Source organism: Bubalus bubalis, chromosome 7 (genome assembly GCF_019923935.1).
Source record: "Bubalus bubalis isolate 160015118507 breed Murrah chromosome 7, NDDB_SH_1, whole genome shotgun sequence".
Lineage (NCBI taxonomy): Eukaryota > Metazoa > Chordata > Mammalia > Artiodactyla > Bovidae > Bubalus > Bubalus bubalis.
In genome coordinates, this window is record NC_059163.1 from 67,776,047 (window position 1) to 67,799,893 (window position 23,847).

General features: G+C 38.4%; 1 long non-coding RNA gene across 1 annotated transcript in view; it reads left to right on the forward strand.

Annotated features, from left to right (window-relative positions):
* The window catches only part of LOC123334445, a 111,503-nt gene that overhangs the window by 78,742 nt on the left and 8,914 nt on the right, over positions 1 to 23,847 (forward strand). Inside the window, exon 2 of the long non-coding RNA XR_006552299.2 lies at positions 16,639 to 16,753. This is a non-coding gene — a long non-coding RNA (uncharacterized LOC123334445). The remainder of the gene's footprint in view (positions 1 to 16,638; positions 16,754 to 23,847) is intronic.

Below are 23,847 nucleotides of genomic sequence, written 5' to 3' on the forward strand. Positions count from 1 at the left end.
TTATTGCATTATTCATTATATTTTGACTCTTTTTTATTTCTTCTAGGTCCTTGTTAAACCTTTCTTGCATCTTCTCTATCCTTGTCTCCAGGCTATTTATCTGTGATTCCATTTTGATTTCAAGATTTTGGATCCATTTCACTATCATTATTCGGAATTCTTTATCAGGTAGATTCCCTATCTCTTCCTCTTTTGTTGGTTTGGTGGGCATTTATCCTGTTCCTTTATCTGCTGGGTATTCCTCTGTCTCTTCATCTTGTTTAAATTGCTGATTTTGGGGTGTCCTTTCTGTATTCTGGCAGTTTGTGGAGTTCTCTTTATTGTGGTGTTTCCTTGCTGCGTGTGGATTTGTACAGGTGGTTTGTCAAGGTTTCCTGGTTAGGGAAGCTTGTGTCAGTGTTCTGGTGGGTGGAGCTGGATTTCTTCTCTCTGGAGTGCAATGAAGTGTCCAGTAATGAGTTATGAGATGTCTATGGCTTTGGGGTGACTTTGGGTAGCCTGTATCTTGGAGCTCAGGGCTGTGTTCCTTTGTTGCTGGAGAATTTGCTTGGTATGTCTTGCCCTGGAACTTGTTGGCCCTTGTGTGGTACTTGGTTTCAGTGTATGTATGGAGGCGTTTGATGAGCTCCTGTCAATTAATGTTCCTTGGAGTCAGGAGTTCCCTGGAGTCAGGGTTTGGACTTAAGCCTCCTGCTTCCAGTTATTGGTCTTATTTTTATTGCGAGCCCTATGGTAACTCCCCACAGAGGAAAAGCAGCGCAGATGCCTGCATCCGCCATTAGCAAGCGGGGGCTGGGCAGGGAGGCACGGCACGGGCTACATCACTTAGGGTAAGGACCTGGCCTGAATACCCTGAGCGCTATCTGAGCAAAATAATTTGGGCTAGTAAACCAGACTGTGGGATATCTACCACGCGAAAAACCAGCCCTAACCTAAGACACCGCCAGGCCCGCGCACGGAACAAAGGACTGAACAGAGATAGCCGGCTGCAGACCTTCCCCCTCTGGTGACAGGCAGCCAGAACTGGAAGGGGGTAATTGCAGCCCCAGAGAGACATTATCTATAAAACTGTAAGCAGGCTTCTTTGCTAACTAAAACTTCTTGGGGGTCTGGACGGTCAACATCTGCCTGAGAAGGTGCGCTGGTTGTACACCTAGATAAGCGAGTGATGGGGAGGTGATAAGTCGCAGCAATCACACTCGCCAAACACCTCATCACCTGAGCTACTCGGACCTGGGAAGGGCACAAAATGCAGGCCCAACCGAGTCTGCGCCTCTGAGGACTACCCGAGTGCCTGAACCTGAGCGGCTTGGACCTGGGAGGTACAGGCAGCACAGTGCCAGCCATGGCAGAGCAACCTAGAGCCTGAGAAGTGTGGGCAGGGAGGCTACATGCGCCATGAGCAGGGGCAGTCTCAGTGTGGGTGAGGCACTGCCAGCACACGCCAGTGTTATTTGCAGCATCCCTCCCTCCCTCCCAACAGCGCGACTGAACAAGTGAGCCTATAAAAAAAAAAAAAAGTATCCTCCACCATCCCCTTTGTGTCAGGGTGGAAACCAGACACTGAAGAGACCAGCAAACAGAAGAAGCTATAACAGAGGGAACCGTCTTGGAAGCTACAGGCAATAGATTAAAACCCTGTGGTTACTACTGACTAGATAGGAAGGGGCCTATAGATCTTGAGAAATATAAGTCGGACCAAGGAACTAGCCAAAAATGAACTGAACCCACAATACTCACAACAAAACCAGAGAAAGGCCTAGATATATTTTTACTATTTTTACGATCATTCTTTCTTTCTTTTTTTTTTAATTAAAAAAATTAAGTCCTCTATTATTCCTTTAATTTTCACTTTTATAACCTATTTTGCAAAAAAAAAAAAAAGGCCCCCCTTTTTTTTTACAGCAAACTTCATATATATATTTCTTATAACTTTTTGACCTTGTTTTTTTTTTTTTTCCCTTCTTCTTCTTCTCTTTAACATTGTATTTTTGAAATTCCAAGCTCTACTCTAGATTTTTAATTTTAGCTTTTGGTATTTGTTATCAATTTTGTACCTATAGTTTTTTTTTTTTTTATAATTTCTGTGACTTTTTTTTTTTCTTCTTTTCTTCTTTTATATAACATTGTATATCTGAAATTCCAAACTCTACTCTAAATTTTTAACTTTTGCTTTTTGGTATTAGTCATCAATTTTGTACCTATATTCTCTTTATAATTTTTGCGACCTTGTTTGTTTTTGTTTGTTCGTTTTTTTCTCTCTTTCTTTTCCTTCTTCTTTTCTTTATCATCGTATTTTTGAAATTCCAAACTCTACTCTAGATATTTAATTTTTGCTTTTATGTATTTGTTACCAATTTTGTACCTTTAAGAACCCAATCTTCAGGACCCATTTTTCACTAGGGAGTGAGATTACTGGCTTGACTGCTCTCTCTCCCTTTGGACTCTCCTTTTTCTCCACCAGGTCACTGGTGTCTCCTTCCTAACCCCTCTCTACTCTACCCAACTCTGTGAATTTCTGTGTGTTCCAGACGGGTAGAACACTTAGGGAACTGATTACTGGCTGGATCTGTCTCCCTCCTTTTCATTCCCCCCTTTTATCCTCCTGGCCACCTCTGTCTCCTTCCTCCTTCTTCTCTCCTCTGTATAACTCCATGAACATTTCTGAGTGGTCCAGGTGTGGAGTGCACATAAGGAAGTGATTACTGGCTAACCCACTCTCTCCTCTATTGATTCCACTTCATCTCATTCAGGTCACCTCTAACTCCCTCCTCCCTCTTCTCTTCTCCATGTAACGCTGTGACCCTCTCTGGGTGGCCCTCAAGGTAGAGAAACTGTTCATCTTTAACATAGATGTTTTATCAATGGTGCTGTATAGAAGGAGAAGTTTTGAAACTACTGTAAAAATAAGACCCAAAATGCTTTTCTCACTGCTGCTGCTAAGTCGCTTCAGTCGTGTCCAACTCTGTGCGACCCCATAGAGGGCAGTCCACCAGCATCCCCTATCCTTGGGATTCTCCAGGCAAGAATACTGGAGTGGGTTACCAGTTCCTTCTCCAATGCATGAAAGTGAAAAGTGAAAGTGAAGTCACTCAGTCGTGTCTGACTCTTAGCCATCCCATGGACTGCAGCCCACCAGGCTCCTCTGTCCATGGGATTTTCCAGGCAAGAGTACTGGAGTGGGGTGCCATTGCCTTCTCCAGCTTTTCTCACTACTGTAGCACTAAAATCATTGTTACCATTTGCTTATATTTATTAAACCTAGTTAAAAGATACTAGATGGGTTCTTTGCTTGCATGGATAGAGCTACATGATGAAAACTGTACTTGTCAATGAGGTGAAGTGAAAAATTGAGACACACATCTAACTTTCAATATATTCTGGTGACTAGAGAAGGGCATGCAACTTGACTATAGCTCGCATTCTGACTGCATATAATCTTACAGGTTTTAGGGAAGCAAGAAGATGAGCAAGAGGAAATAAAGATGGTATTCTCAGAAAATAAGAGTAGATTTTGGAAGTCAAAGTAGTAATGTTAACAATCAATATTGAGGAAAATGAAATGAGCCCTAAAACTGATTTCTGTACTCAGGAAGAAAACTTCAAATACAGTTGAAGCTATAGCTAGGAAATGTGTGTTAGCTTTTCAATTGTGTCTGACTTTTTGTGACCCTATGTGTAGCCCGCCAGGCTCCTCTGTCCATGGAATTGTCCAAGTAAGAATATTGAAGGGGGTTGACATTTCCTTCTCCAGGAGATCTTTCTAACCCAGGGATTGAATCTGGGTCTCCTGCATTGCAGGCAGATTATTTACCACCTGAGCCATCAAGGAAGCCCATAGCTAGCAAATAGTAAGAGAAAATGTAAGAATCTGTGGATAAGTAGCACATTTTGAAAGAGATTATAAATACTACAAGACTTAGAGAGAGGTGAATGTGGCTTATCTACAAGTAATGGATCACACATCACTGAGAGGGTGATATTTGAAATGTTCTAAAGAATGAATGCTATAATTTATGTTAAAAACGAGCTCTGCTGAATGGAACTCATATCAAACCTGCATCTTGAGTATATACTTATGTATTGGTCTATTTAATTCTAATCTATGCACCTCCCCCATCTTCATCATCACCACCACCCTGAGAAATTATGTGACATCTGCTTCATTATATTTTAATCAAGGGATTTTACACTTTTATATGTGAAACCTAAATGATAGGGTAAAAATAAATTAGAAAAACAAATGGACATGAAGACAACAATATAGTGAATTATTTTTACAAAAACTTAGAATTCAAATATCGTACATAAAGCAAAACAAAATATATGCATTGATTCCATCTTAATTGATGCTTGTACCTTTAAATTGTATACCCTTTAGTCAAATTTTAATTGATATTCATTAATTATATTTTTAAAGTTTTTCTTCTTTCAACTAGATTATAAAATGTTTTATACACATAATAAAAAAAACATGTCTTAGAAAAGCCAAAGCTAACGTTTAAAACTCAAGATTATGTGGGTACTTTTTTGTATTTTCGACTCCATTTTGCTATGAACCTACAACTACTAACAAACTTTAAAACTAACTTTCTCTATCCCCAAACTTCTTAATTCTGAAATGACTATGAGGGTAATCTTACTACCAAAATTGCAAGTCTTTATATAGATAATGTATATAGTTTCTACATACATTACACAACATACATAAACATTATAATTTTAAATAAGATTAAAAATGTTTTACACTTTTTATTTTTAACTTAAACCCAGTCTTTTGCAATTGTCACTTAAACTTTTTTGTTGTTAATAATCATGATATTCTATTTATCAAATGTAGCATGTTATTTTATAATTTATAAATATACTGTTTTAATATTTATAAATATGTATTTTATTTCTATTTTAAAATTTCATGTAGGTAAGCTACTTCTAGTTTTTTTTTTTACTACATGTTTTTTAGGCCTGATAAACGTGTAGAATTAGGATTACTGATTTTTTTTTAATTTAATTTTATTTTTAAAATTTACATAACTGTATTAGTTTTTGGAGTATTATTCAGCCATTAAAAAGGATTACTGATTTTAAATTGAGATTATCAAGCTGTACACCAAAGTAGTTGCAATAATTCATATTTTCACCATGGATGAATGTTCCCTTATCTAAGTTGGAAAGAATCTTTAGTATAGCAAAAAAAAAAAAATAGAAGCTATGAAAACTTAGATACTTAGATAACTTTGGAGGAAATGCGACTGAAAATTACTGAAAAACCAAAAGGACATCTTGAAAACTGTATTAGATGTTTTTCATAGCTTATCCTGAATTACAGTTCTATGATACTTATTTATGTAAATATAATAACACATTCTTGCCTGGAAAATCCAAGGGACGGGGGAGCCTGGTGGGCTGCCGTCTATGGGGTCGCACAGAGTTGGACACGACTGAAGTGACTTAGCAGCAGCAATAACACATTACCATTGAAAAAGGACTAACCAAGGCCATAATGCAAGAATTTTCTAAAGGTAATGGGGAAAGAGTGAAAACAGTGACAGACTTTATTTTTTGGGGCTCCAAAATCATTACAGATGGTAACTGCAGCCATGAAATTAAAAGACTCTTGCTCCTTGGAAGAAAAGTTATGACCCACCTAGACAGCATATTAAAAAGCAGAGACATTACTTTGCCAACAAAAGTCCATCTAGTCAAAGCTATGGTTTTTCCAATAGTCATGTATGGATGTGAGAGTTGGACTATAAACAAAGCTGAGCACTGAAGAATTGACGCTTTTGAATTGTGGTGTTGGAGAAAACTCTTGAGAGTCCCTTGGACAGCAAGGAGATCCAACCAGTCCATCCTAAAGGAAATCAGTCCAGAATATTCATTGAAAGGACTGATGCTGAAGCTGAAGCTCCAATACTTTGACCACCTGATGGGAAGAATCGACTCATTGGAAAAAACCCTGATGCTGGGAACGACTGAAGGCAGGAAGAGAAGGGGATAATGAGGATGAGATGGTTGGTTATCATCATTGACTCAATGGACATGAGTTTGAGTAAACTCCAGGAGTTGGTGATGGAAGGGAGGCCTGGCGTGCTGCAGTCCATGGGGTTGCATAGAATTGGACATGAATGAGTACTGAACTGAACTAAATGGAAAATATGGAAAGCACTATAAAGAGGACATGTTTGGCCCTGGATGCCAGTCACAGCTCTATATCACTGGGTGATTTGTGACTTTAAATGAATCACTTAAAATCTCTGGGCCTTAATTTTCCAATAAGTGTCTGACTCTGTGACCACACAGACTGTAGCCTGCCAGGTTCCTCTGTACATGGAATACTCCAGCCCAGAATACTGCAGTGAGTTCAGTTCAGTTTGGTTTAGTCACTTAGTCATGTCTGACTCTTTGCGAGCAAATGAATCGCCACACACCAGGCCTCCCTGTCCATCACCAACTCCCAGAGTTCACTCAAACTCATGCTCATTGAGTCAGTGATGCCATCCAGCCATCTCATCCTCTGTCATCCCCTTCTCCTCCTGCCCTCAAATCCCTCCCAGCATCAGAGTCTTTTCCATGAGGTGGCCAAGGTATTGGATTTTCAGCTTTAGCATCATTCCTTCCAATGAACACCAAGGATTGATCTCTTTTAGGATGGACTGGTTGGATCTCTTTGCAGTCCAAGGGACTCTCAAGAGTCTTCTCCAACACCACAGTTCAAAAGCATCAATTCTTCGGCACTCAGCTTTCTTCACAGTCCGACTCTCACATCCATACATGACCACTGGACAAACCATGGCCTTGACTAGATGGACCTTTGTTGGCAAAGTAATGTCTCTGCTTTTGAATATGCTATCTAGGTTGGTCATAACTTTCCTTCCAAGGAGTAAGCATCTTTCATGGCTGCAATCACCATCTAAAGTGATTTTGGAGCCCCAAAAAATAAAGTCTGACACTGTTTCCCCATCTATTTCCCATGAAGTGATGGGACCAGATGCCATGATCTTCGTTTTCTGAATGTTGAGCTTTAAGCCAACTTTTTCACTCTCCACTTCCACTTTCATCAAGAGGGTTTTTAGTTCCTCTTCACTTTCTGCCATAAGGGTGGTGTCATCTGCATATCTGAGGTTATTGAGATTTCTCCCGGCAATCTTGATTCCAGCTTGTGCTTTTTCCTGCCTAGCGTTTCTCATGATGTACTCTGCATATAAGTTAAATATGCAGGGTGACAATATACGGCCTTGATGTACTCCTTTTCCTATTTGGAACCAGTCTGTTGCTCCATGTCCAGTTCTAACTGTTGCTTCCTGACCTGCCTCTCCCTTCTCCAGGGAATCTTCCCAACCCAGAGAACATACCCATGTCTCCCGCAGTGCAGGTGGATTCTTTACCATCTGAGCCACCAGGGAAGTGCACAGTAAAGATCAGACTATATATTATTAAATGTCCCTTGAACATCGATTTGTTATTGAAATTATTGGAGCTAAGAACCAGCTTGTTGTTCATAAAAAATTACTTCATATTATGGCAAAAAATAATTAATCTTGTTATCACACAATGATCACAAAAATTCTGTCACTGAGATTTTTGATTCTTTTAATATGGAAATAAAATACACCAGCCAAAGTGCTTTGATTAGCTGAAGTAAATTTTCTCTAGCAGAGAACACATTCTACAAGAAAAAAGCTTTGGGTAAGATAAATTGATTGTGAGATGACATAAGTCCTATGAATATTTGAATTAAAAAGTTAAGAAAGCCATAAATATACAAAGTTTATGAATGGAAAAGAAAGCATTTAAAAATCAGTAATATTGACTTTCACTAATAGCATTTGGTAATGCTCTTTAGCACATGGACTTAGATGACATTATTTACATATCCATTACTATATTTCTAAAAATGAATAATCATTCATCTCTAAGTCAGGTAAACAATGTCTGAAGCATCAACCCGGTGTTCAGGCCACATGTTCTTTATTCCTATTAAATTTTTAAAATATGTTGAAAGTTAAATTAATAAACTTGGATCTAGTTTTAATATGACAGTAGCAGATGAGTTCCCTTCAGTTCAGTTCAGTTCAACCACTCAGTCGTGTCTGACTCTTTGTAACCCCATGAACCACAGCACACCAGGCCTCCCTGTCCATCACCAACTCTCAGAGTCCACCCAAACCCATGTGCATCAACTCGGTGATGTCATCCAACCATCTCATCCTCTGTCATCGCCTTCTCCTCCTGCCCTCAACTTTCCCAGCATCAGGAACTTTTCAGATGAGTCAGCTGTTTGCATCAGGTGGCCAAAATATTGGAGTTTCAGCTTCAACATAAGTCCTTCCAGTGAACACCCAGGACTGATCTCCTTTAGGATGGACTGGTTGGATCACACTGCAGTCCAAGGGACTCTCAAGAGTCTTCTCCAACACCACAGTTCAAAAGCATCAATTCTTCGGCACTCAGCCTTCTTCACAGTCCAACTCTCACATCCATACATGACCACTGGAAAAACCATAGCCTTGACTAGATGGATTTGTTGGCAAAGTAATGTCTCTGCTTTTTAATGTGTTATCTAGATTGGTCATAAGTTTCCTTCCAAGTAGTAAGCATCTTTTAATTTCATGGCTGCAATCACCATCTAAAGTGAATTCGGAGCCCAGAAAAATAAAGTCTGACACTGTTTCCCCATCTATTTCCCATGAAATGATGGGACCAGATGCCATGATCTTCGTTTTCTGAATGTTGAGCTTTAAGCCAACTTTTTCACTCTTCACTTCCACTTTCATCAAGAGGCTTTTTAGTTCCTCTTCACTTTCTGCCATAAGGGTGGTGTCATCTGCATATCTGAGGTTATTGAGATTTCTCCCAGCAATCTTGATGCCAGCTTGTGCTTCATCCAGCCCAGCATTTCTCATGATGTACTCTGCATATAAGTTAAATAAGCAGGGTGACAATAGACAGCCTTGACATTCTCCTTTTCCTATTTGGAACCAGTCTGTTGTTCCATGTCCAGTTCTAACTGTTGCTTCCTGGCCTGCATACAGGTTTCTCAGGAGGTAGGACAGGTGGTCTGGTATTCCCATCTCTTTCAGAATTTTCCACAGTTTATTGTGATCCACACAGTCAAAGGCTTTGGCATAGTCAATAAAGCAGAGATAGATGTTTTTCTGGAACTCCCTTGCTTTTTTGATGATCCAGCGGATGTTGGCAATTTGATCTCTGGTTCCTCTGCCTTTTCTAAAACCAGCTTGAATATATGAAAGTTCACGGTTCACACATTGCTGAAGCCTGGCTTTGAGAATTTTGAGCATTACTTTACTAGCGTGTAAGATGCGTGCAATTGTGCTGTAGTTTTAGCATTCTTTCGCATTGCCTTTCTTTGGGATTGGAATGAAAACTGACCTTTTCCTGCCCTGTGGCCACTGCTAAATTTTCCAAATTTGCTGGCATATTGAGTGTAGTACTTTCACAGCATCATCTTTCAGGATTTGAAATAGCTCAACTGGAATTCCATCACCTCCATTAGCTTTGTTTGTAGTGTTGCTTTCTAAGGCCCACTTGACGTCACATTCCAGGTTGTCTGGCTCTAGGTGTGTGATCATACCATCGTGATTATCTGGGTCATGAAGATCTTTTTTGTACAATGGCACCCCACTCCAGTACTTTTGCCTGGAAAATCCCTTGGACGGAGGAGCCTGGTAGGCTGCAGTCCATGGGGTCGCTAAAGTCGGACACGACTGAGTGACTTCATTTTCACTTTCTGTGTATTCTTACCTTAGAGAGCTAGAAAAAAATGTATGTAGTAATTATATTGTAATTAATAATTAAAATATTTAGAAATACTTTGGTTATTTGTATAACACATTCTTTATTTAGAAGTATACTCACAATATCAAGTTCTTTCAAAAATCAGAACAGAGAAAGGATATGTCAATTATTGTCTATGTGAGAAACACAATGAAAATCATTCTTCATCTGTGTACCACAGAAAGGAAAATACACAAGCAGAAATTATATTCCGAAATGTGAATCCTAGGTTCAAGTAAATTAAATAAAACCACAAATATTATCATTGCATTAATATATGAAGTGTGACATAATTTCTATCAAGATAAAGAATGTTTTTCATTGTGCTTCTCACATAGACAATAATTTACATATCCTTTTTCTGTTGTGTTTTTAAAGAACTTGATATTGTGAATATACTACAATCAGGGAGACTTGAATTCGATCCTTGGGTTGGGAAGATCCCCTGGAGAAGGGAAAGGCTAACCACTCCAGTATTCTGGTCTGGAGAATTCCATGGACTGTATAGTCCACGTGGTCACAAAGAATCTGACATGACTGAATAACTTTCACTTTCATATACTCATAGTACATCTTATACCAGGTAATCTCCAGTCTCATTGTCAGTTTTGTCTTTTCTATTTCCATAGTTATGTTACTGAAACAATACACATTTTCTCAATTTTACAATTTCACTTTAGAAAATGATATAATTAAAATGGGTAGATCTGAACTCAGTAGTATAAAGGAGAAGTGAGCATAATAGAGAGTTTTTAGAAAGTTTAAAATGTCTTATGTGCCATCAAAATAAACAATGGGCTTGATTGTGTTAATGGCATTGACTAACTGACAACTATGGGAGTTTTACCATTTGGAATAGATTAATAGCTGTGAATCCTTGTAATTAAATTCACTAAAGTTATGAGATTTATTTAATTTGTAATACCTGAAACTGTATTAAAACACTAGAAATTGTACTAAAATACTAGATTAACTTGATCTGTCATGGGATTCTGATCATTGAAAGCAGGCAGTTTGAACTGTTTGAGTTGTTATTCACACTTAATTGCATGTTTACTTGATAATAAGGTATGCATATGAGTGAGAAGTGATATTTGTCATTGTCACAAGGAGTTGAAAGTATCAAAGTCTTAGAGCCATTTATTATTTTTTTAATTAATATATTAAGCATCTATGGTACACAATCCCAAAGAAGGGCAATGCCAAAGAATGCTCAAACTGCCACATGACTGTACTCATTTCACATGCTAGCAAAGTCATGTTCAAAACCTTTCAAGCCAGACTTCAACAGTGTTTGAATCGAAAACTTCCAGATGTGCAAGCTGGGTTTAAAAAAAGGCAGAGGAGACAGAGATCAAATTGCCAACATCTTTTGGATCATAGAGAAAGCTAGAGAATATCAGAAAAACATATACTTCTGCTTTATTGACTACACTAAAGTTTTGACTGTGTGGATCACAACAAACTGTGGAAAATTCTTCAAGAGATGAGAATACCAGACCACCTGACCTGCCTCCTTAGAAACCTGTATGCAGGTCAAGAAGCAACAGTCAGAAACATACATGGAACAACAGACTGGTTCTAAATTGGTAAAGGAGTAGGTCAAGGCTGTATATTGTCACCGTTCTTATTTACCATCCAGAGTACATAATGTGAAATGTTGGACTGGATGAAGCACAAGCTGTAATCAGATTGTGGGGAGAAATATCAACAACCTCAAATGATACCACCTTTATGGCAGAAAGTTAAGAGGAACTAAACAGTCTCTTGATGAGGGTGAAAGAGGAAAGTGAAAAGCTGGCTTAAAACTCAACATTCAAAAAACAAAGATCATGGCATTCAGTCCCATCACTTCATGGCAAATAGATGGGGAAGCAATGGAAACAGTGACAGACTTTATTTTCTTGAATTCCAAAATCACTGTGGACAGTGACTAGAACCATGAGATTAAAACATGCTTCCTCCTTGGAAGAAAAGCAATGACAAACTTAGAGAGTGTATTAAAAAGCAGAGACATTACTTTGCCTATAAAGGTCCATGTAGTCACAGCTATGATTTTTCCAATAGTCAAGTAGAGAAATGAGAGCTGGACGAAACAAAACAAAACAAAACAAAACAAAAAAACTAAGTGCCGAGGAATTGATGGCTGTGAACTGTGGTGCTGGAGTAGACTCTTGAGAGTCCCTTGAACATCAAGGAGATTAAACTAGTCAATCCTAAAGGAATCAACCCTGAATATTTATTGGAAGGACTGAAGCTGAAGCTCCAATACTTTGGCCGCTTGATAAGAAGAGCAGATTTATTGGAAATGACCCTGATGCTGGGAAAGATTGAAGGCAGGAGGAGAAGGGGATGACAGAGGATGAGATGGTTTTATCACATCACCGACTCAATGGACACGAGTTTGAGTAAAGGATAGGGAAGCCTGGCATGCTGCGAACTGTGGGGTCACAAAGATTCAGACATGACTGAGAGACTAAACAACAGCAACAGTACACAAAATATCACAATGAAATGATATCATTGAAAATTATCGATAAGCTCTTGTCTTCAAGTACCTGGAATAACAGCATGAAAGATCAAAAGCTGAGTCAAGGCTATAAAATAATCAATCAGGGAATAGATCCATTTTTATATAAAAAAGAAAAATTAGGATATTTGTGTTGAACTTAACAGGAATAACAGATAAAAATAGAGACATCTATATGACATGAAAGAAATCTATGGAATGAGTCTCTGGCCAACACAAATCAAGGTTGGCCAGTTGCCATGTGAGTGAACTTGAATGTAAGTCTTTCATTCCAGTGAAATCTTCAGAAGACTGAAGTCCTGGCTGACAGCTTGATGGCAAGCTCATGAGAAACCTGAGCCAATCTTTGCAACTAATCTACTTTGAATTCCAGACCCAGAGATACTGTGCGATAACAAATGTTATTTTAAGTGGCTGTGTTTTAGGAAAATTTGTTACACGGCAATTGATAACTCATTTATAACCCAAATGTCCACCGATGGAAGAATGGATATATAAAATCTGATCTATTTATACAGTGAAATTTTATTCAGCTATAAAAAAGAATGAAACAATGCTACACAAAATAATATGGGTGCATCTCTCAGGTCCAATAATGCACAAACTAAGCCAGGTCCAAAATAACACATAGGATTCTTTTTTGGATCATTTTTTAAAGTATCAGGTAAAATCAGTATATGTAGACAGAAGTCAAAGTAATGCTACCTTGAGAGTACTGACTGGGAAGGGGCAGGGAGGATCCTTTAGGATGCTTTAGGATTTAGGTTTCGGAATCCACAATCAGAGATCTGGAAATGTGTTATATATTAATCTTTGATATATTTATATCAGGTACATAGCAAAAAGTGAGCAAGATTTATACATAGAGTTTGTATACTTTATTGTATAATGTTATTGTTTGTGCTCAGTCCTGTCTGACTCTTTGTGACATGGACTGAGCCCACCAGGCTCCTTTATCCATGGGATTCTCCAGGCAAGAATAGTGGAGTGGTTTGTCATGCCCTCCTCCAGGGCATCTTCTCAACCCAGGGATTGAACCCACATCTTTTACATCTCCTGCATTGGCAGGCATGTTCTTTACCAACTGAGCCACCAGGGAAGCCCATACGTTTTTGTATAGAATTAAGTTGTATTCTATCTAAAAAAAAAAAATTAGGAGGCAAGATATATTTTGAAAGTTGTGCCTATATTGCCTATGTTGATTTGAAGTACAATTAGTGTCATTATAGTAGAATATATGGATGTACAATTTTCAAAGATCTGAAACAATAACTAAGATAGCATTATGGCTTTGTGATGATTAACTTTATGTATCAACTTGACAGGTCTGAGGAATAGCAATTAGTAAGACATATTTCTGGGTCTTTGTGTATTTGAGTGCGTTTCTAGGAAAGATTAGCATTCAAATTGGTGAACTAAGTAAAGCTGTCTCAGAAAAATATGAGGAATCATCCAATCCATTGAATGCTTGAATAGAACAAAATGGTGGTGGAAGGGCTAATTTGCTATTTTCTTGAGTTGGGTCTAGTCAAGGCTATGGTTTTTCCTGTGGTCATGTATGGATGTGAGAGTTGGACTGTGAAGAAGGCTGAGTGCCGAAGAATTGATGCTTTTGAACTGTGGTGTTGGAGAAGACTCTTGAGAGTCCCTTGGACTGCAAGGCGATCCAACCAGTCCATTCTGAAGGAGATCAGCCCTGGGATTTCTTTGGAAGGAATGATGCTGAAGCTGAAACTCCAGTACTTGGGCCACCTGATGCGAAGAGTTGACTCATTGGAAAAGACTCTGATGCTGGGAGGGATTGGGGGCAAGAGGAAAAGGGGATGACAGAGGATGAGACGGCTGGATGGCATCACTGACTTGATGGACGTGAGTCTCAGTGAACTCCAGGAGTTGGTGATGGACACGGAGGCCTGGCGTGCTGCGATTCGTGGGGTTGCAGAGTCGGACACGACTGAGCGACTGATTTAGACAAGAGCTACATTGCAGGCTTTCCTGCTCTTCAGATTGTGGAAGACAGGTTGAGGGATTTCTATGCTTTCATAATTGTGTAAGCCAATCCCTCATAATATATACCTTTCTACATATCTATACAAATTCTATTAGTTTTGTTTCTCTAAAGGTGAAGTGAAATGAAGTTGCTCAGTCATGTTCAATTCTTTGCAACCCCATGAACTATACAGTCCATGGAATTCTCCAGGCCAGAATAATGAAGTGGGTAGCTGTTCCCTTCTCCAGGGGATCTTCCCAACCCAGGTCTTCCACATTGGTTCTTTACCATCTGAAGTACATGATTAATACAAGATTTTCAAGTCATATCGAAAAAGCAAGAGAGTTCCAGAAAAACATCTATTTCTCCTTTATTGACTATGCCAAAGCCTTTGACTGTGTTGATCACAATAAACTGTGGGAAATTCTGAAAGAGATGGGAATACCAGACCACCTGACCTGCCTCTTGAGAAACCTATATGCAGGCCAGGAAGCAACAGTTAGAACTGGACATGGAACAACAGACTGGCTCCAAATAGGAAAAGGAGTACATCAAGGCTGTATATTGTCACCCTGCTTATTTAACTTATATGCACAATACATCATGAGAAATGCTGGGCTGGAAGAAGCACGAGCTGGAATCAAAATTGCTGGGAGAAATATCAATAACCTCAGATATGCAGATGACACCACCCTTATGGAAGAAAGTGAAGAGGAACTCAAAAGCCTCTTGATGAAAGTGAAAGAGGAGAGTGAAAAAGTTGGCTTAAAGCTCAACATTCAGAAAACTAAAATCATAGCATCTGGTCCCATCACTTCATGGGAAATAGATGGGGAAACTGTGTCAGACTTTATTTTTATGGGCTCCAAAATCACTTTAGATGGTGATTTCAGCCATGAAATTAAAAGAGGCTTACTCCTTGGAAGAAAACTTATGAACAACCTAGATAGCACATTAAAAAGCAGAGACATTACTTTGCCAACAAAGATCCGTCTAGTCAAGGCTATGGTTTTTCCAGTGGTCATGTATGGATGTGAGAGTTGGACTGTGAAGAAAGCTGAGTGCCGAAGAATTGATGCTTTTGAACTGTGGTGTTGGAGAAGACTCTTGAGAGTCCCTTGGACTGCAAGGAGATCCAACTAGTCCATCCTAAAGGAGATCAGTCGTGGGTGTTCATTGGAAGGACTGATGCTAAATTGAACTCCAATACTTTGGCCACCTCATGGGAAGAGTTGACTCAATGGAAAAGACTCTGATGCTGGGAGGGATTGGGGGCAAGAGGAGAAGGGGACGACAGAGGATGAGATGGCTGGATGGTATCACTGACTCCATGCACATGAGTCTGAGTGTACTCCGGGAGTTGATGATGGACAGGGAGGCCTGGCGTGCTGCGATTCATGGGGCCCCAAAGAGTTGGATACGATGAGCAACTGAACTAACTGAACGGAACTGAAATACAAAGATGTACTTAGAACCATCACAGTAAATTTGATTGCTCATGCAAAACACATGAAGTTATGATGAAATAGACCACAAATCACAGAATCCTGAGAGAAGCCTAAATAAAAGGGCCAGGAAAGGAAAAATGAGCTCAATGGAGGCCAAGAAGTGCCAAAAACAAAACAGGAGATGCTAGAAACCAAAGTCTCTTGGTTGTTTTTCAATTTTGAAGGGAGACAACAGGATCATATACTACAGGATGATCAGGTAAATTAGGATTGAATACAATTAATTTAAGTCTTTGCAAAGAGATCATTGCTGACCATGAAGAAAGTAGTTTCCTGAAGGAAGGATGGACTATGATTATTTATACAATTTTGTGCCAAAATGATTTTCAATTCATGATATAAAATAGAATAAAACATAAGTAAGTTTCTGCTTGCTACCAATTTTTTTCTCTACCTCAATCCATCTGAGCATGCAAAAAACTGTAATACCTAGATAAGTAAATTCAATAAAGTTGAATTCAGGAAAATAATTTGTTATTGTCAAATGATGTGTAATACTTTTTTACATTGAATGCAGTACTTTTCAACTAGTTACTTTCGTGTGATATGGTTGTAGTTACAAAGTTTCTATCTCAGAAGTTTAGGACCATAACAAATTAAATAATCCTATAGATATGTATTGTCAACTCCTCCTCACCCAAAACAACTAATTTTCTGTATTTCCAGGTGGAAGAACTAGTTTTCCATATTTTTATATTTCCACCTTTCATCCAAGGACTGCTCACTGGACTTGTCTTTCCTTTCTTGGAACTGTACTGCAGTCTGGTATTCTTTTTCTCTAATCCTCCTTTCTTCCCTCTCTCCTTTCACAGGTAGAGATCTTCACCACAGTCTGAAGTCACATGCAGTTGGCACTGAGAATGATCTGAGAACACAGATGGTGAGGTGGAACTGGCTCATTATCTTCTAGCAGTTGAGTCTTGCAAGGTAAGTGGGGCACAAATATACTGTAGCAGAAGATGGTGCTAAGTTGGTAAAGATTTCATGGGGTGTTGAGTGGAGAGTGAAAAAGTTGGCTTAAAGCTCAACATTCAGAAAACGAAGATTATGGCATCCGGTCCCACCACTTCATGGGAAAAAGATGGGGAAACAGGGGAAACAGTGTCAGACTTTATTTTTCTGGGCTCCAAAATCACTATAGATGGTGACTACAGCCATGAAATTAAAAGACACTTACTCCTTGGAAGGAAAGTTATGACCAACCTAGATAGCATATTCAAAAACAGAGACATTACTTTGCCAACAAAGATTCATCTAGTCAAGGCTATGGTTTTTCCTGTGGTCATGTATGGATGTGAGACTTTGAAGTCTTTGGACTTTGAAGAAGGCTGAGTGCCGAAGAATTTATGCTTTTGCACTGTGGTGTTGGAGAAGACTCTTGAGAGTCCCTTGGACTGCAAGGAGATCCAACCAGTCCATTCTGAAGGAGATCAGCCCTGGGATTTCTTTGGAAGGAATGATGCTAAAGCTGAAACTCCAGTACTTTGGTCACCTCATGTGAAGAGTTGATTCATTGGAAAAGACCCTGATGCTGGGAGGGATTGGGGGCAGGAGGAGAAGGGGACGACAGATGATGAGATGGCTGGATGGCATCATTGACTCAATGGACGTGAGTCTCAGTGAACTCCGAGAGTTGGTGATGGACAGGGAGGCCTGGAGTGCTGCGATTCATGGGGTCTCAAAGAATCGGACATGACTGAGCGACTAATCTGATCTGGTCTGCTGTGATAATTAATGCAATGAAATGCAAGTGGGGGAGAATGTCTGTAAAGACAGCAGAATTGACTACTTACTGCTGAGTTGTATTCCTTGCCTGCCAGTCTTGAAAAAATGATGTTGATATTATTTGTGTGTGTTTTCATTAATTAATTAGTAAATTATTTTGTTGTGCTATGTCTTTGATTCTGTGTGGGGTTTCTCTAGTTGCAACGAGTGGGGACTACTCTCTAGTTGTGATCTGTGAGCTTCTCATTTCGTGGCTTTTCTTGTGGTGGAGGATGGTGTCAAGGGTACATGGGCTTCAGTATTTGTAGCAAACGGGCTCAGTAATTGTGGCCGATAGGCTTAGTTGCCCTGCAACATGTGGAATCTTGCCAGACCAGGGATTGAATCCCTGTCCCCTCTGTTGGCAAGTGGAATCTTAACAACTGGGACAGCAGGGAAGTAGCTTTGTGTGTTTTTGTGCATGTGGAAAAAGGGGGTCAGGGATATGATGAAATGCCCTCTAAGAGGCTGAGATGTATTCAGAACTGAAAGGTGGGCTTTACTAATACTTCCTTCTCATTCTACTCTATACTACTGAAAATGTATATGGGACTCTTCCAGAACTAGAAATCTGCCTTCAGAAAAGAGTAGGACCCAAGAACATGGTTAAGAGAATCGTTAGACCACTAGTTGATTCTCAAATTATTGATCTAATTTTAGATGTTGTATTTAGTAGAAAATATTTTACCATTTCATAGATAATAGGTTGATTATTATTATTTTTTTCTTTATTGAGTTGTGTTTGCAAAGATCTCTAGCTTGAAGAAGGTGGTATGAAGTGACTAGAGGTGGTGCTGTGTGTCTCCCTGGCTTGAAATGAAAATAAGTCAAAAGTGTCTTTAACCAAGGTGGTACTGCATTATTAGAAATGAATGAAATCATCACTGTTTCCAAAGCTGAAGAAAGGTATCAGGGATAAATATTATCTAGACGATGTGATTTAATTTTAAAATAGTAACTCTAGATGCAGATAGAGTTACATGAGTTTAACTTTTACAAAAACAAAATTAAGTCAAGCAGAAGAGAATATTCAGAGAACTTAGGAATATTTGTTTGGCTCAAGAGAATTAGAATTACTAAAATATTTTTTTAAAGCTAATGGTACAAAAGTAGTATAAGATATGTCCAAATTTACAAGAATACATTTACATTTATATTAAAATATAAAGTTTGCTTATTATATATTTAGATATACAAATATTTATTGACAATGTTTCTTATACACTCTTAACTTCTCTATGAAGTGGTAAGTATACAATTGTGAAAGACAAATATATATTATTCTAATAAGGGTGATACAAGAAATTAATTAAAATGGTTAAGTTTACATACATGTCATGAAAGAAAAAGCCATGGGGGGGGAATTAAAATGATGTTGACTAAAACATCTGTAGTATATAGGAACATGTATGAAGTATTCAAATTGTGAAAACTTTAAATCATAAAATGTAAATGTGAATAGGTTCTAATAATAAAATCAATAGGTTATCTCAATTCACTATATGACAAACAGAGACAAAGGACTTAAATAATGATCACTGTACTATCCAAATTTTTCACTTGTGTGAACTCTGCTGCTGCTGCTGCTGCTGCTCCTCAGGTGCTTCAGTCGTGTCTGACTCTATGCAACCCCATAGACGGCAGCCCATTAGGCTCCTCTGTCCCTGGGATTCTTCAGACAAGAATACTGGAGTGGGTTGCCATTTCCTTCTCCAATGCATGAAAGTGAAAAGTGAAAGTGAAGTCGCTCAGTCATGTCCGACTCTTAGCGACCCCATGGACTGCAGCCTACCAAGCTCCTCCATCCATGGGATTTTCCAGGCTTGTCATTTCCCCATGTCTCTTGTATACATATATTTTCATTCATATCTTTTAAAGAACATCCCTATAGATTCTGTCCCATATACCTAAAACTGTCCAATATGTTAGCAACTACCCACATGTAGCTATTTAAAATTAAATTTAGGTTAATTAAAATTAAATTAAAAGTTCAGTTTTTTAGTCACACTAGTCATATCTTAAGTGTTCAATAGCTATGCATGTCTAGTCTTCCATGATGAGTAATTCAGATATACAACATTTCCAAAACTAAAAAAAAAAGAAAAAAAATTAAGGACTGATATAAACAGCAACATTCAAACAATTGTCATTCATCCATTTGTTCAGTCATTAACTAATATCTTAATGGATATCTATAATGTATCAGGCACTGTCTTTTGTTCCAAGGACAAGAAAATGAATAAAATGAATGCAGTGCCTGCTTTCATCAGGCTGATATTCTTGAAATTGAGTCAGAAATAAAATAGTAATGAACAAAACTACATAAAATGAAAAACAAATGAAGATCAGCCTTGAAAATTCCATAAGTAGACAAAATCAGTTCAGTATAAAAGCAAAGCTTAGTTTAGCTTATTATGCAAGGCCAACTTGAGCTGGGTCATTTCTTATTTATGCTGCTGGAAATCATAAGCAAAGCTTAAACCTTTTCCCAAGGATGATATGAGATAACCACTGGCCAATTCTCTATCATTTAAGAAAATTCTAATATTATAAACAATTACTGGGGAGAATAGTCATTTCTTCTTCACTGTATAAGCTAGGTTATAACAATACACCCCTGAGCCTTATTCTGTGCTTTGGTTTGAGTGCTATCAGTTAATAGACTACCTTTTTAGTGTCTGAACAATAAACTTTTATTAATTGCTGTTTCTGTGATTTCATTGGCTTTCCTTTTGTCATTTCTGAGCTTTTGTCAGTGATGTCCATGACACAGTGATCCATGAAGTGGTAGAGTCTAAACAAGAGGAATTACTCTAGATGAGTGGGAGAGAGTGGTAATAAAGAAATGCTTTCCTGAGAAACATTGTTTCCTGAAAAATAAGTGTGAGTTATCCAGGTAGATACATGCTAGGAATTACCACTGTGAAAGGTATCATGGTAGAAGAGGAGTTAAAGTTCAGCATAGAATGCTGCATGTGCAAAAAAGCTCTAATAGGAAAAACTTTCTTATGCTTAAAAATAGATGTAAAGTTTTATTCCTAGACTATCTGAGAGGGGATGGCAGCAGGCCAGAAGCAAAAAAAGTGGACCATACCACACAGGCTGAGGTGGGTCATGGGTAGGCCTGACATAATGAAAGAGACCCATTTAAGCTGCAAGAAATTAAACCTGATTGTTTAGCTGTGCAAAGTAAGAAAGGTATTATATTGCCATAATATGGACCTTTGCATGCTGACATGTACCACACTCCACCCTTCCAACCCAATGTGATAGACACAAGGTAAAGAATGAAACTGTCTTTATTCTCTTCTACTCCATGGACTCCATACACCACCTACACTGCTAGGGCCTCTGCAATTTGGGTGTGCCTCTGTGAAAAGTAAAAGGGTCCTTGAGGAGACAGATACATGTATTCAAGGATATATCCCTGATCTTGGGCATATCTTCATTCTCTGGTTGTGTCAGTTAGGCTTATACAGGGAAACAGAAGTCATATCAGTTATTTTAACAGAGAGAAGGTAATACAGATAATTGAATGAGCAAGTATTGCATGAGCTGTCCAGTATAGCTGCTGCTGAAATCAAATATGGTACCTATGGGGCCACAAAGATATATAATGTACACAGCTCTTAAGGCCAGGACTTTCATGGGTTGTACTGCTTTATTTTGTCTCCATGTTGCACAGGTAGTATTTGAAACAGACAAGGTGATCATGTTTAAGTGAAGTCTTACTTGTTTGACCATCATCATTGCTAAGATATAGAACTCATTTTCTTAGTGTTGAAACTTAGTAAATTGGAGCTTGTGATTTTAGCAAATTTGGTATATTTCAACTTCGATTGCTTTTCAACCAAAAGGCAATTTTGGTCCTACTGACACCAACAGGAACAAGTACAACTGAGGAGTTTAATGGGTCAGGGAGCAGGGGCAGTTACAAGTGCCATTTTCAGAGATGGAGAAAATAGATACATGTTTTCTAGGGGTATAATAAGCTCATATTTCAACAGGTTGAGTTAAAAACTAGCAATACAAGACATTCTATAGAATTTCTATATGGAGATAATCAGAAGATAATTTAGGTTTACTGATAAGTACAGAGCTCAAGGGAAAAAGTCTGTCTTGAATATATATGTGCAAATAAAACCATTAGAGTGACGGAGATACCAGGAAAAAATGAATAGTTTTCCTACAGTATAGGGCACTGCTTCTGTGGCACACCAAAATTTAGAAGCTGTGATTGGGAAATAGTTCACATTAGAAAAAAGGAGCAACTAGAAAGATAAGAAAAAACTTTGAAATAGTTGCGTCATGGAAATAAAAAAAGAAGAAATGCAAAATACAAAGAAAATTGCCCCTAATATCAGGTGCTGCAGTGGTAAAAAGTGTCCTGATAAGGATCCACTAGATTTAACAAGGAGATTATGGATACATTAAGCATTACAGGGTGAAACAGCATTTCATTGGTTTTTGAGTGTTAATGTCAAATGAAGTAAAGCCGATGAGATGAGATCACTCTTACAACTGCTATTTAAATGTTGCGATAGTTTGGATGTTAACAGAAGAGAGGAAGTTTGGCGATGGAAGAAGTACATGAAGGAAGACGTCAGTCATTTGTACAACCTCATAGGCTAGGAATATTTAATCCTCAAACTACAGCATTCTTTTTTTTTTTTTTTTGAAGTGTACTCATTCTACAAGAAACAATTCTGGGAATAATGGTAAATTTGGCTATTAACTTGGATTTAGTGGAATTCTTGATGAAGTTTTGGAGATTTGTTTTCTCTCACCATGTTCTGTATTAATTGATTTGTATTGGAAGCTGACGAGTTAGAACTGCCAAATATAAACACTTTGAAAATAATTCTCAAAAATGTCCTTTTCATGTTCCAGTCAAAACCCTATTTTTAAGTTTTGGTGTGACATCCACTATGTTGTAAGGTTTCTTTATACTTGCTTCCAAGGTCTTAAGAGTGAGGAACCCTGTCCACCCTACTGCCCCACCTCCCCCAAACACACTCACACATTCACTGTATCCTGTGCTCTCCTCTGCTTAGTCACTCAGTCATGTTCAACTCTTTGTGACCCCATGGGCTATAGCTTGCCAGGCTCCTCTGTCCATGGGGATTCTCCAGGCAAGAATAGTGGAATGGGTTGCCATACCCTCCTCCAGGGAATCTTCCCAACCCAGGGATTGAACCCAGGTCTCCCTCATTGCAGGCAGATTCTTTACCATCTGAGCCACCAGGGAAGCCCACACTGTGTCCTAGGGTAGATCTTCTAAGAGATTACTCATGGTTAGTTTCTATGGACACAATCTGATGCTTATATGCCCTGGGGTAAAATTATGTTTCTCCTTCTTTTATTAAAAATATTTAGAATAATAACCTAGAATTTCCATTTTAGTTTCCACTTATAAGGAACAGAGTTCAAGCAACAAGTAAAAAGCATAACAGGGAATTCCCTGGCAGTCCAGAGGTTAGTACTCCACACTCTCACTGCCAAGGTCCAGGGATCAATCCCTTGTTAGGGAACTAAAATACCATAAGCTGCATGGTGTGGCAAAAATAAATAAATAATAATAATAAGTGAATAAAGAAATATTTAAAATCTTAAGAAAAGCAGAACAGACCGAAAAATTAGCAACTTGGCTTGGATTTTATAAAGGGGAGGACACAGTCAAAATACTGCTATAAAATTGGAATGGCCAACAGATGAATATAGTTCATCACTTACTGAGACAAAGACTCACAGGCAGAAATGTCCCAGGGAACAGGGTCTAGGGTAGGAGAACCAGAACTGTAACTGATGAATTGGATGTGTTTAGTGCAGACAAGTCTGTAAAAGTTAAAAATTTCTGGGGAACCCAGTCATAGAGACACCCCAACATTTTTGTGAGTGTTATTCCCAGGAGCTCAATCTGATGAATATCAGAGAAAACATCTCGAGATGCCTGCAGAGGGAGGGGGAAAGGAAACATTTTGAAATATAATTGGCCTTTATCATGAGGGGACAAAGGAACCAAAATCCTACACTCTTAAAAATCTGAACATAACTTTTGACTCTCCAAAAACTTAAATAGTTATAGCTTACTGTTGACTGGAAATCTTACCAGTAACAAAAATGCCAATTAACACATATTTTGTATGTTATACATATGTATTATATATTGTATTCATACAATAAACTAGAAAAAAGAAAATTTTGTTAAGAAAATCATAATGAAGAGAAAATACACTTACAATACATAAATTTATTTC